This window comes from Talpa occidentalis, unplaced genomic scaffold (assembly GCF_014898055.3).
Source record: "Talpa occidentalis isolate TD23 unplaced genomic scaffold, MPIMG_talOcc4v2.1 talOcc4.14, whole genome shotgun sequence".
NCBI classification, from domain to species: domain Eukaryota; kingdom Metazoa; phylum Chordata; class Mammalia; order Eulipotyphla; family Talpidae; genus Talpa; species Talpa occidentalis.
Window position 1 is genome coordinate 53,534,233 of NW_023601433.1, and position 10,666 is coordinate 53,544,898.

The following is a 10,666-nucleotide window of genomic DNA, read 5'->3' on the forward strand; positions in this document are numbered from 1 at the left end:
AAACTTTCTCTGCATGAGACTTGCTTAGAGTGCCCTTAGTCCACACATGTTGTGCATTTTCTGTATCTACATTTTAATTTACAATGAAATGATTGCTAGAAAGTGGGGCAGGATCTTGCTTGCCTATGAAAAGTTCTCTGATTCAGTCTACATCCTCCAAAAAAAGGTATATGACTTATCTGTCCCTTGGCAGACGTTCCCTTTCACAGCTGTCAATGATAGTCTTCTGTAGCTGGGCTCCACACTTAGGCCAGATTTTGCTTCTTTACCTCCAAAAATCAGAACCGTCAGAGCACCTCATCTTGAAATTTTTTGTTGTTGTTTTAAAGATTTTTATTTTTTATGCATCCAAGAACTGGGGTACAGGCCAGACATGCAGGGGGTGAGAGGATTCACCAGAGAAAAAGTGGGGAACAGGACAGGCAGATTGACTGAAATACACTGCTGAGGGGAGCAGCGGGCAAGTCAGGAGAGGTCTGCTGTGCCATGTGGGTCACCTCCCTGGCCAGGGATCGAACTCATGCCGCAGTGGCTGTGGATAGCTTCATAGTGCTGAGACTTAACTCCTTGTGCTACCAGGGAGGCCCTCATCTTGAAAAATTATCAGCACATTCTGTCTTTTCCCTCATCCCCTAGGAACTCTCAAATCCCCCATGAAGAGGAAGAACTCTTATGTCAACCATTGGACATTTATTTACTTGGACCAGTCAGGAGCGGATACTTACAGGAGTGCTGGCAATACGGAGCCAATGGCCCTGCTCCCAGCCTCACACCTGTTCAATATATCCCTTTACCCCTAACTTTTCTGAATCCCAATTCAGAGTTCATATTTTCTGATTGAATCCTTGCCCTTGAGTCATGGGGCTGTCTTGACGGGGTGTCCTTACCAATCCATGTCTCCTTGTAATGTGAAAGCACAATCACAACCCCATGAAGGTGAAATTCGGTCCCACAGCCTGGCCGCAGGTCAGGAAGGTGTGAGGATTAAAGAGAAGTTAGTGAGTGGGAGGTAGTTATGGGCATTTATCTTTTTGATAAAATGGTACCCAAATTATTTTGAATACTATTGGGTGATGATTCCATGCTCCAGGTGATCAGGGAAAACTTATAGAAAATTTGAAACTTGAAAAACAGCAAAAACAGAAACTGAAAATCAGTAATTAGTTTGCACTGGAAGCACTTGGTTTGAGTCACTCTCTGAACTGCCGAATATCATCATGTCTAACACAAGGCCCAGCAGTAATTACGTGCAGCAATAAAGTCAGACCAAGCTGGATTACAACTGCAGACTCTTGTTTATTGCACAAAGAGCAGAGCCTTCTGTTCAAGAAGCATGAGTACCTGCTAACAAGGTTTAGAAAAATAGAGAGGCTCGCCTGCCGGCAGTGGAGGCCTAAGCAATTTTCTGTATGTGGCAAGTGGAGAAATTGAGGAACAGAGAGGCCCGAGTGACTTCCCAACGGCCATGCAGGCCTGCGCCTTACGAATAGAACATTCACTTTAGGTGCAGAACACATTAAAATAAAGTGAAATTGTATTTGCCAGCTTTTCCTAGTCCATTCCCATTACCAGCCTCTCTGCAGAACATTATGCTTCTGTAAGTTACAATCTGTGACGTTGCAATTTCTCTTTTGTTCCTTTGGCTCCAGGATTTCATTTCCAATTCTCTTGGCTCTATGTGAGCTGAATGGTTTCTTATTTCTGATTTTACTTTTCCTCCTTAGGTATAATGTTTCACATTCTTAATGACAATGTGCAGCCTGTGTACACGTTTTGCCCTATTTTGTCCTATAATCCACATTGTCCTCTCCTCTGAGCAAAACAAATTTTATACACATACACAGAGCCACACTTGGACAAACATGCTCTATAGAAACAAATTTGGGGTGGCCCAAACCACATCATAAATTTAGATTTAAGTGGGGATTTAAAAAGAAGAGATTTGTATTAAGCTGTTTTTTTAATGACTGTGCAGTCTACCAAATTATACTTTGGTGCAAACATCTTAGGGAGGACAAGTAACAACTCATGGCTTTGTTTCCCTTTGAGGGTGATATGGTTTCCTTTGACATTGTTTTAGGGATTAGTTTCTCTGCCTCAAGGAAACAGCCGCTCCAGTCCCTTCCATACAAATGCAGAGATGTACACAATTTCTCATTGAAATTTAGTTTATGAGAGTGAACAAGTGGAAACAACTTAAATTTCCACCAACAAAAATAATGAAAAGTAGAATTTGGTATGAACATATAGGAGGCCAATACAGAGCGCTGCAACCCAGCTGAGATCACTGGGGCCAGATGTGGGCCAGGAAGCAGGACCTTGGGCGGGCTTGTGCACTAGTCTCCTGGCCAGCAGGCGGCACAGGTGCTCTGGCCCGGGCTCAGGAATGCTTGGCTTCCTGACCTGTGGAGGGTGGGTGGGAAATGCAGGTGGAAGAGGTGCACTGACTTATGCTCTGTCTCTGGGCTTCCCAGGTGTGAGGACTTTGGTAATAATGACCTTGGAGCTCAGCATGTAAGTCACTGTGCTCAGACACTGAAGGGAGAAAGTGGCATTCAAGCCAGCCATCTGTCAAACAAGGTGGTGAGAAAACATGAAAGCCTCTGGCTCCTAGAGACCCAGCTCCTTAAGCCTGAGGGCTAGCTTTCCTGAGAACCAGGTCTGATGGAGAGATTATTAATTTACAGCTCCCTAAATCCTGCATGCTCACAGCAGGGTCTGCTTGGAAGCAGCAGGTACCCTGCATCCTGAAAGGGGAACATGAGCCATTTATATGCAAATCAGGATGTCAGCTATTACTCTTTCTCCCTAAGAGTTCTCAAGATTTTCCTAGTCAGTCTGATTCTTCTTATCTTCCTAGAACTCGAGTTTCTGCAGAGTTTCTCCATTCATTCATTCATCCTTTCATTGAACAAATGAAGGATGAGTATGGAAATAAGGGGAACAACTTTTGTAGGCAGAAGGAAAAAGAAATCCTACAATGGGGAAGAAAGGAGGCACTTGGCCCAGGCAGGAAGAGGAAGGAGGAGACAGAGCCTGTGAGAGAGAGGGACGACCTAGAGGTGAGTGGGATCAGGAGCTCAGGGGCTGCAGTGCATGAGGAGTCTATTGAGAGCACCCATGGGGACACCTGGGGGCTCCCACCATGTGGCATGAAGTGACCCCCTATAATATGAGATCACAGTCAATCAGACACACACACATGGAAGAGAGGACTTGGTATAATATTTGCAGATAATGATGGCACCGATCAGGTAGCAGAGGCAATAAAATAATCACAATAGACAAGTGGCAGTAGCTTTGAGGAGAGAATCAGCAGGACTCAAAAATATAGCGGATGAGAGGAGGTCATAAATGAGAGGAGCTCTGAATTAAACCTGTCAGTTTCTGGTGCCCTTTAAATGGGAAATGTTCAGGAAATTGTCCACTTTCCCAGAAGCAGCATCACAAGTCTTCTGCCCACCCTGCACTGCCCTACAGTGTTCCAACGGCTCTTAAGATGAAAAAGGAGAAACCCAGTCAAATCTCTCTTCTCACTACCTAGTCCACATTCTTCTTTGTCTCCTCTCCCCCACCTGTCCAGGAACACACCCTCGCACATTACCCAAGTTCCTCTTAGTTAGGCTCCCCTCCCCACCTGCACTCTCATGCTCCAGGTAAGCTACGGGGACTCGGCTGAGGTCCTGCTCCACAGCTCTGCTTCTACCCACACACAAATGATAATCCCTTTCCCCAGATTTTGTAGCTGGGATCCTCTTCCAGCTGACTTGCTTTACTCCCACCCCCCTCTACCTTCTGTCTCCCTGTCTCTCAGCTTTAACTCCCACCAAATCTCTGGCACCTCCCTCCTGTAGCAGCCAAGCTGAATGCTGATTCTGTACCTGGATTAGTGCTCTAGGGATGCTGACTTGACAATCCAAATCCATCAAAGTCGTGGCAGAGTTATTATTATCCTCTCTTCACACGGAGGAAATTGAGGCATTAAAGGATGGGTGGCCAGTTAGTGGGAGGGTTGAATATCTAAAATCCCTTTTGAATAAAAGATGCACATGAAGCTCTCCCCAATATGACAAAAGACCTGCTGGAAAGGTGTGAAATTCAACTAGCCAGTAACAATATTTTTCAATCAAATTAACTGGAAATTGATAATGGAATACAGACAAAGCTTATGGAATTGAATAGAACCTTTATTCATGGTGATTTAAATGGAAAAAAAGAGGGTCTTTTCTTTAGAAATGACAAAACGTTTAAGCCATTTTTTTTGTTTATTCTTTTACATCAAATGTTAAAATCTTATTAGGTGAATGTTGCACAAAATTGGTCATCCCTCCCATCCATCTAATCTAATTTGAAAGTGTCAGGCCATCACAGCCTTTATTTCTGCAATTTACAGGAATATTCAAAGGCATTTACGGGAAGCTGCTGTACAGAGTAAAATATATGGCCACTGTGCAATCGCATGAGTATAGAACAGTTCAATCATCTCAGGCAAAGATGACTTACTATTTGGTCCAACTCGACAGAAACAGTGACTTTTCTTCCTAATGAAAAGACTGCTTCTACAGCAAATCTAGGCAAAGGGAAGTGAAAGATTTTCCAGAGCCCTGCACTCTAAGAACAAGGACTAAATAATGGCATCCTTGCTTCTTAATAACCATTATTACCACCAACATGCATTCTTTTTAAAAAATATTTTATTTTATATAATTCTTACATCATTTTTCATCTTTGTACAATGTTTGCATTTTCATTTTGGTTATATTCCCCATACAATTGCACCCCCCCTTATTTTGACTCCAGTTCTTCCTCTCCCTAATCTCCACCCCTCCCAAATTCCCCCCCCCCCAGTGTGTCTCTGGTTTATAGCTGCTTGTTGATTTTGATTATTACTTTGCATTGATTAATCTTTTTCCTGGTCTCTTATTTAGGTTTTCGTAATTCCTGCTATGAGTGAGACCATCCAGCATTTTTCTTTTTCTTTCTGACTTATTTCGCTGAGCATGATCCCTTCTAGCTCCATCCACAACATGCATTCTTATAAGCCTAGTTTTATAGTTTCTAATAATCTAATATCATTTCCAGAGTTTTATCAAACTCAGCTGGAACTAACAGATTCGGATCTACTGCCTGTCTTGTCCTCTCTCCCCAAGTCTTGTGCCATTTGAAGACCACTTCCTCCATCACATCTCCATGGTCACGTGTTCACCACAACCACCTTGGGTGCTAAGTTCTGCAGGTGTCATCTCCCCCCTGTTGGCAACATGGTTTTTCCTGCAGCTTCTTGTGTCTTTTTATGAACTCTCCAGCAATTCTAGATTCCAGTAGAGACTGGATCTGGAGAACAAAGCACAGTGCAGGCACACAGCAGATTGTCAAACCAAAGAAGCTTGGAAGAGCGTGGTGGCAGGCACTGTTGTTCATCACGTGTGAACCTCTAAACATCAGGTGTGCTGTTGCTCATCAGCCAGGGACATGGTTTCAAAGAAGAGAAACCAAGGGGTAGACAGAAACTGTAACTATTGAAAGTGGATCCAAAACTATCAAAATGATCCCTTCAGTCACTGTTTTTGTTACCTTATAGACAAATACCTGACTGATCAGAAGCTTCACTTTTGAGGTGACTCTTTGGATTTATAGACTCACTAATATCATCAGGGCTCTACTTTCTGAAGCTGACTCTGGGGATTCTTCTAGTCAAATTAAATCTAATACTTATTCCTAAAATGGTAACTTTCTGGGTACTACGCTGGCTAGGTAACATTTGTTTTTGTTTTGTTGGAGATGCTGAATGTGCTTTGAACAATATGAACATGTAACTGTTTCATACACAAGATGTTAGAAGACAAGGCTGTGAAGTGGGGTTGCCACAGGAGCTCCCAAATGTGAATGTTCTCAAAGTTTTCTGACCAAGAGTTCCCTGATATTGTTCTTTTTCCTGTAAGAAAATCTTTCCTTGAAAAGCACAGGGATCATTGACCGGAACCGGATTATTGTCCATTCCTAAGTCAAAAACAGAGGCAGGGACACACAGCTGTGATGGACTAACAGTTCTCAACAGTCCTTTCCAATGATAGAGAATGAGGATTTCTGACCCCCAAGCTCCAAGTCCCAGCTGAGTTACAAAGCTCTCTTGTGAGAAAAGCCCCCAAGACTGGAACAGAGGGAGCTGCTACTGATTCTGAAGGCTCTTTGTCTGGTTTCCACCAAATAACACCACACAAATTTTGACAGGAAAAAAAAAAAAAAAACTTGTTCAAGTGAGAAAAGTTTATTGTGGATAAGGGAGGGGTGACAACTGCCTGAGTCACCCTGAGAGTGGGGGAGGGGACGGGGTGGTTCGCAGGGTTCCTGGTTTTATGAGGTTGAGCATCAGGGCGGGGTAGCAGGAAAGCAGGGTGTTGACTGGCTGGGTTTTTTCAAGCAGGGTATTGGCCGGATTCAGACGCTCTTCTATCTTGCGTTTCACTACCTTTTTTTTTTTTTTTTTTATTTTTACTGAAAACTTTATTATAGCTGTTGGTAAATAAAATACAGTGATGTCTGACTTGCTGGGGATTGTTTGCAGTCTTTACCTCGTTGCTGATAAGCTTTCATTAAAAAAAAAAAACCTGAAATGCTGCTGGACAGGGTAATAAAATGAAATGTATTTGACTATTTAATGGGGTATTCTATTCTAAGTCCCACAGCTGTAGGAGTCCATTCAAAATGTCACCTTTACCCAAAATAAAAAAAAAAATACTTGTACAACAATGCAAATATGTATCTAGCATGAATAGCCTTATACTAATTTATTTTTTTTTATTTGAAAATTCATTTTATTTTATTTTTTTTTAATATTAAATTTTATTTTTATATTCCCCCATACAATTGCAAATGCCCCATTCTGACCCCAATCCTTCCCCTCCTGCCCCCACCCCCCAAAAAGTGTCTCTGGTTCATAGTTTTTTGTTGATTTTGATTTTCACTTTCTTATATTCATTTTCCTGGTCCCTTATTTAAGTTTTCTAGATTCCTGCTATGAGTGAGACCATCCGGTATTTTTCTTTTTCTTTTTGGCTTATTTCGCTGAGCATGATCCCTTCCAGTGCCATCCATGTTGCTGCAAATTGCATGTGTTTATCTTTTTTGAATGCTGAGTAATATTCCATGGTATATATGTACCACATCTTCTTGATCCAGTCATCTATTTTTGGGCATTTGGGTTGTTTCCAAAGCTTAGCTATTGTAAACAGTGCTGCTATAAACATAGGAGTGCAGGTGCTCTTTGGAATGGATGTTTCTGTGTCCTTTGGGTAAATACCTAGGAGTGGAATTGCTGGATCATATGGAAGCTCTATGTTTAGTAGGTCCAGAAATCTCCACACAGCTCTCCATAGTGGTTGGACCAGTTTGCACTCCCACCAACAGTGCACAAGAGTTCCTTTTTCTCCACACCCTCGCCAACATTTGTTGTTGCTAGTTTTTTTAATATGTGCCATTCTCACTGGTGTGAGATGGTATCTCAAGGTAGTTTTGATTTGCATTTCCCTGATTACAAGTGATGTTGAACATTTTTTCATATGTCTGCTGGCCATTTGCATTTCCTCTTCAGAGAAGTTTCTTTTTAGCTCTTCTGCCCATTTTTTGACTGGATTATTTTCTTTGTTGTTGCTGAGTCTCATCAGCTCTTTGCAGATTTTTGTGATCAGTCCTTTATCATTAGTGTTGGGTGCAAAAATGTTCTCCCAGTTGGTGGGGTTTCTCTTTGTTTTTGTTATTGTCTCTTTTGCTGTGCAGAAGCTCTTTAATTTGATGTAGTCCCAGCTGTTTATCTTTCTCTTCACTATCACTGCTTTGGGTGATGTGTCTGTAAAGATGTCTTTGATGTGCAAATCCCGTAGCGTTTCACTACCTTTTAACACCCATAGGTGCTTTACCTGGTCTCCCATTTACCCCTTCCCCCACTAGGAGGGGAAGCCATCCCAGTGGATTGGGTTTCCAACAATAGGAAGGCAACAAGCAAGGAACAAACCAGTTACAGAGCATTCTAGGTCCCTTGCAGGGTTGTTCCTTAAGGGAGATTTGACTCACTGTTCTTGCTCCTTGAACCGGAGGGAGGGGGAGTATCTGCCCTGAGTTTCCACTTGCAATGTCAAGCCATCTTAGGGAGCAGGCTTGCTTGTTACTGTGTCCCAATGTGCAGCACGGAACTAGTGTTCACACGAATTCAGTAAACACTGGAAAGCATGAATGTATGTGTCTTCAAGATCAATCCACCCAGAAGTGACTATGAAGGGCCATCCAGTAATGTGGTCATCAAATATCGATTTCACCCTTCCAAGGGCCAAGTATTGAGCACAGAAGAGTGATAAAAGCTTTGATGCATCTTACTGCTTGGAACATTTCAGGCAATGTACAGCAGGAGACCACACAGAGCTAACACTCCAGACTTCCCTTCCTGGAATTTTCACTAAACAAGGCAATTATTCTTTAGTGATCATACATACACCCAAGTTTGATGTAGTATTTTTAGACTTCCCACTAAGTCTCTGAGATAAACATCCCTGAGAGAAGGGATGATTATCCTGTGCTGCCCATTTATGAAGACATGCCACTTGCTTTCAAGAATGAAACCATGAAGTTGGCATAATCTAAAAAAATAACAATAATAACCCAAGACAAGAAGGCTAAGATAGAAACAATGCTAATCTCTTTTGATGATTATAGGAAAATATATAACATGAATTTTACCATTTTAACTATTTTTCAATGGACAATTCAACCACATTAAGTGTATTCATATTATTGGCAACCACCACTAATATCCATCTCCAGAAATTTCTTATCTTGTCCAAGTGGAACTCTGTCCCATTAATCAACAAACTCCCATCCTTCCCTCACCCAGCCCCTGGCACCCAACATCCTATGCTCTTCATCTTATTTGAAGACTCTAGGTCCCATACCATGTAAGTGGACATGAGTCTGGTCCCTCCTTTTGAAGGAGGTAGAACTCCAGATCTGAGGCCCTGATCCTTCAGTTTCAGTATTTTGGTTTCTTTGTTTTATGGCTCACCTAGAAGGACAGATGTGGGAAGCCCTGCCCCTTCTGCACTCAGTGTCCAGCTCTGCCCAGTGCCCTAATCTCTATGCTAGGGAGGACCCAGGAACACTGGGGAGCAGCCTTGCAGCTGTGTAACAAAGTACTGCAAACTGTCTGGTTTCCCACAGACCTAGAGCTTGCCACTTCCCAGCCACTTTAATTTAAGCTTCTGAACTGACCAAAGTTGTTTTGAATTATATCAGGATCTGCACAGGATTATGTTGGATGAATTTATAAGCTTAACCCAGTGTGAGAGGAAAATAAAAATTATACAAAAGAGAATAAGTTCATAAACTTGCTTTTTGCCCTCCATAAAAGATACAGCCCCATGTTCCAAAACACAGCTGTGAATCTTTAGTGAAAAAGTACTTTAAAGAAATACATTCTTTTCTGGATTAAGTAAGTATGGCAGATTTTTAGAAAAGAATCTTAATTATTTAAGGTCAAATATACAAGGCACCCTTATTCAAAACAGTAGAAAATAATATACAGTTGAGAACTGCAGTTGGAAGTTCCTCTCTGCTACTATGTAATTTGTAAATAGCTTTTTGTTTTCATAAGAGAATTTGAAGCTAAAGGAGTGGAATTAGTCAAAATGGCCCATTACCCTGAGGATTAGGAAAAATAGTGAGAATATTACTGTCTGGTTGTTTCCACTTGAATTTCATTTTCTCACTGGGACGAAAATAGTTACAGCTGAGAACATGGGTTTTCAATGTTGATAGTCTCAACTTCCCTTCTCCAAAATTATACTCAACTAAAATTAATAGCAAAATCCCCATTGTTCTTAATGATGACACAGAACCTCATCACTTCTTTACCCTCAGACTCATTGTGTCTAAGACTTGGGACACTGTGGGTGTGTGGTTTTAAATCAAGTCATTCTTTTTATGAAACTTCAGGAATCTGTCTCCTTGCCCATAGTAATATTTAATGGTTCAAATTTTTCTATAAACATGGGAATGTATCTCAAAAAGATATTACGATTCACCATCATCTTAAAGAGTTTTTTCAAAGAGCTCAGAATAATAATTCACATCTGTCTAGGGGCTTCCCTGGTGGCGCAAGGGGTTAAGCACCGCATTATGAAGTAATCCACAGCCTCTGCAGCATAAGTTGGATCCCCGGCTGGCCAGGGAGCAACCCACATGGCACAGCAGACCTCTCCTGGCTCGCATGCTGCTCCCCTCAGCAATGTATTTCAGTCAGTCTGCCCATTCTGTTCCCCACTCTGTCTCTGGTGAATCCTCTCACCCTCCAGCACATCTGGCCTATACCCCGGTTCTTGTATAAAAATAAATAAATCTTTAAAAAAAATTCATATCTGTCTAAAGCAGATTTTGCCTTCATCAGATCAAGAGAATTACTTGGGACTAAGTAATGAAGACTTGAATAATAATATAATAATATAGCTACATAACATAATGCCCTCAAACAGAAACCATCTCCCTAAAGTCACAATTTTTTTTTTTCAGTGGGATTTTAATCTGAACTTTTATATTTTTGGGCACTGACTTCTTCACTCTAGGATGATGTTGACCCAGCAGAGCTAAAGCAATTCATTTAAGTGGGATTTCATGAAAATGA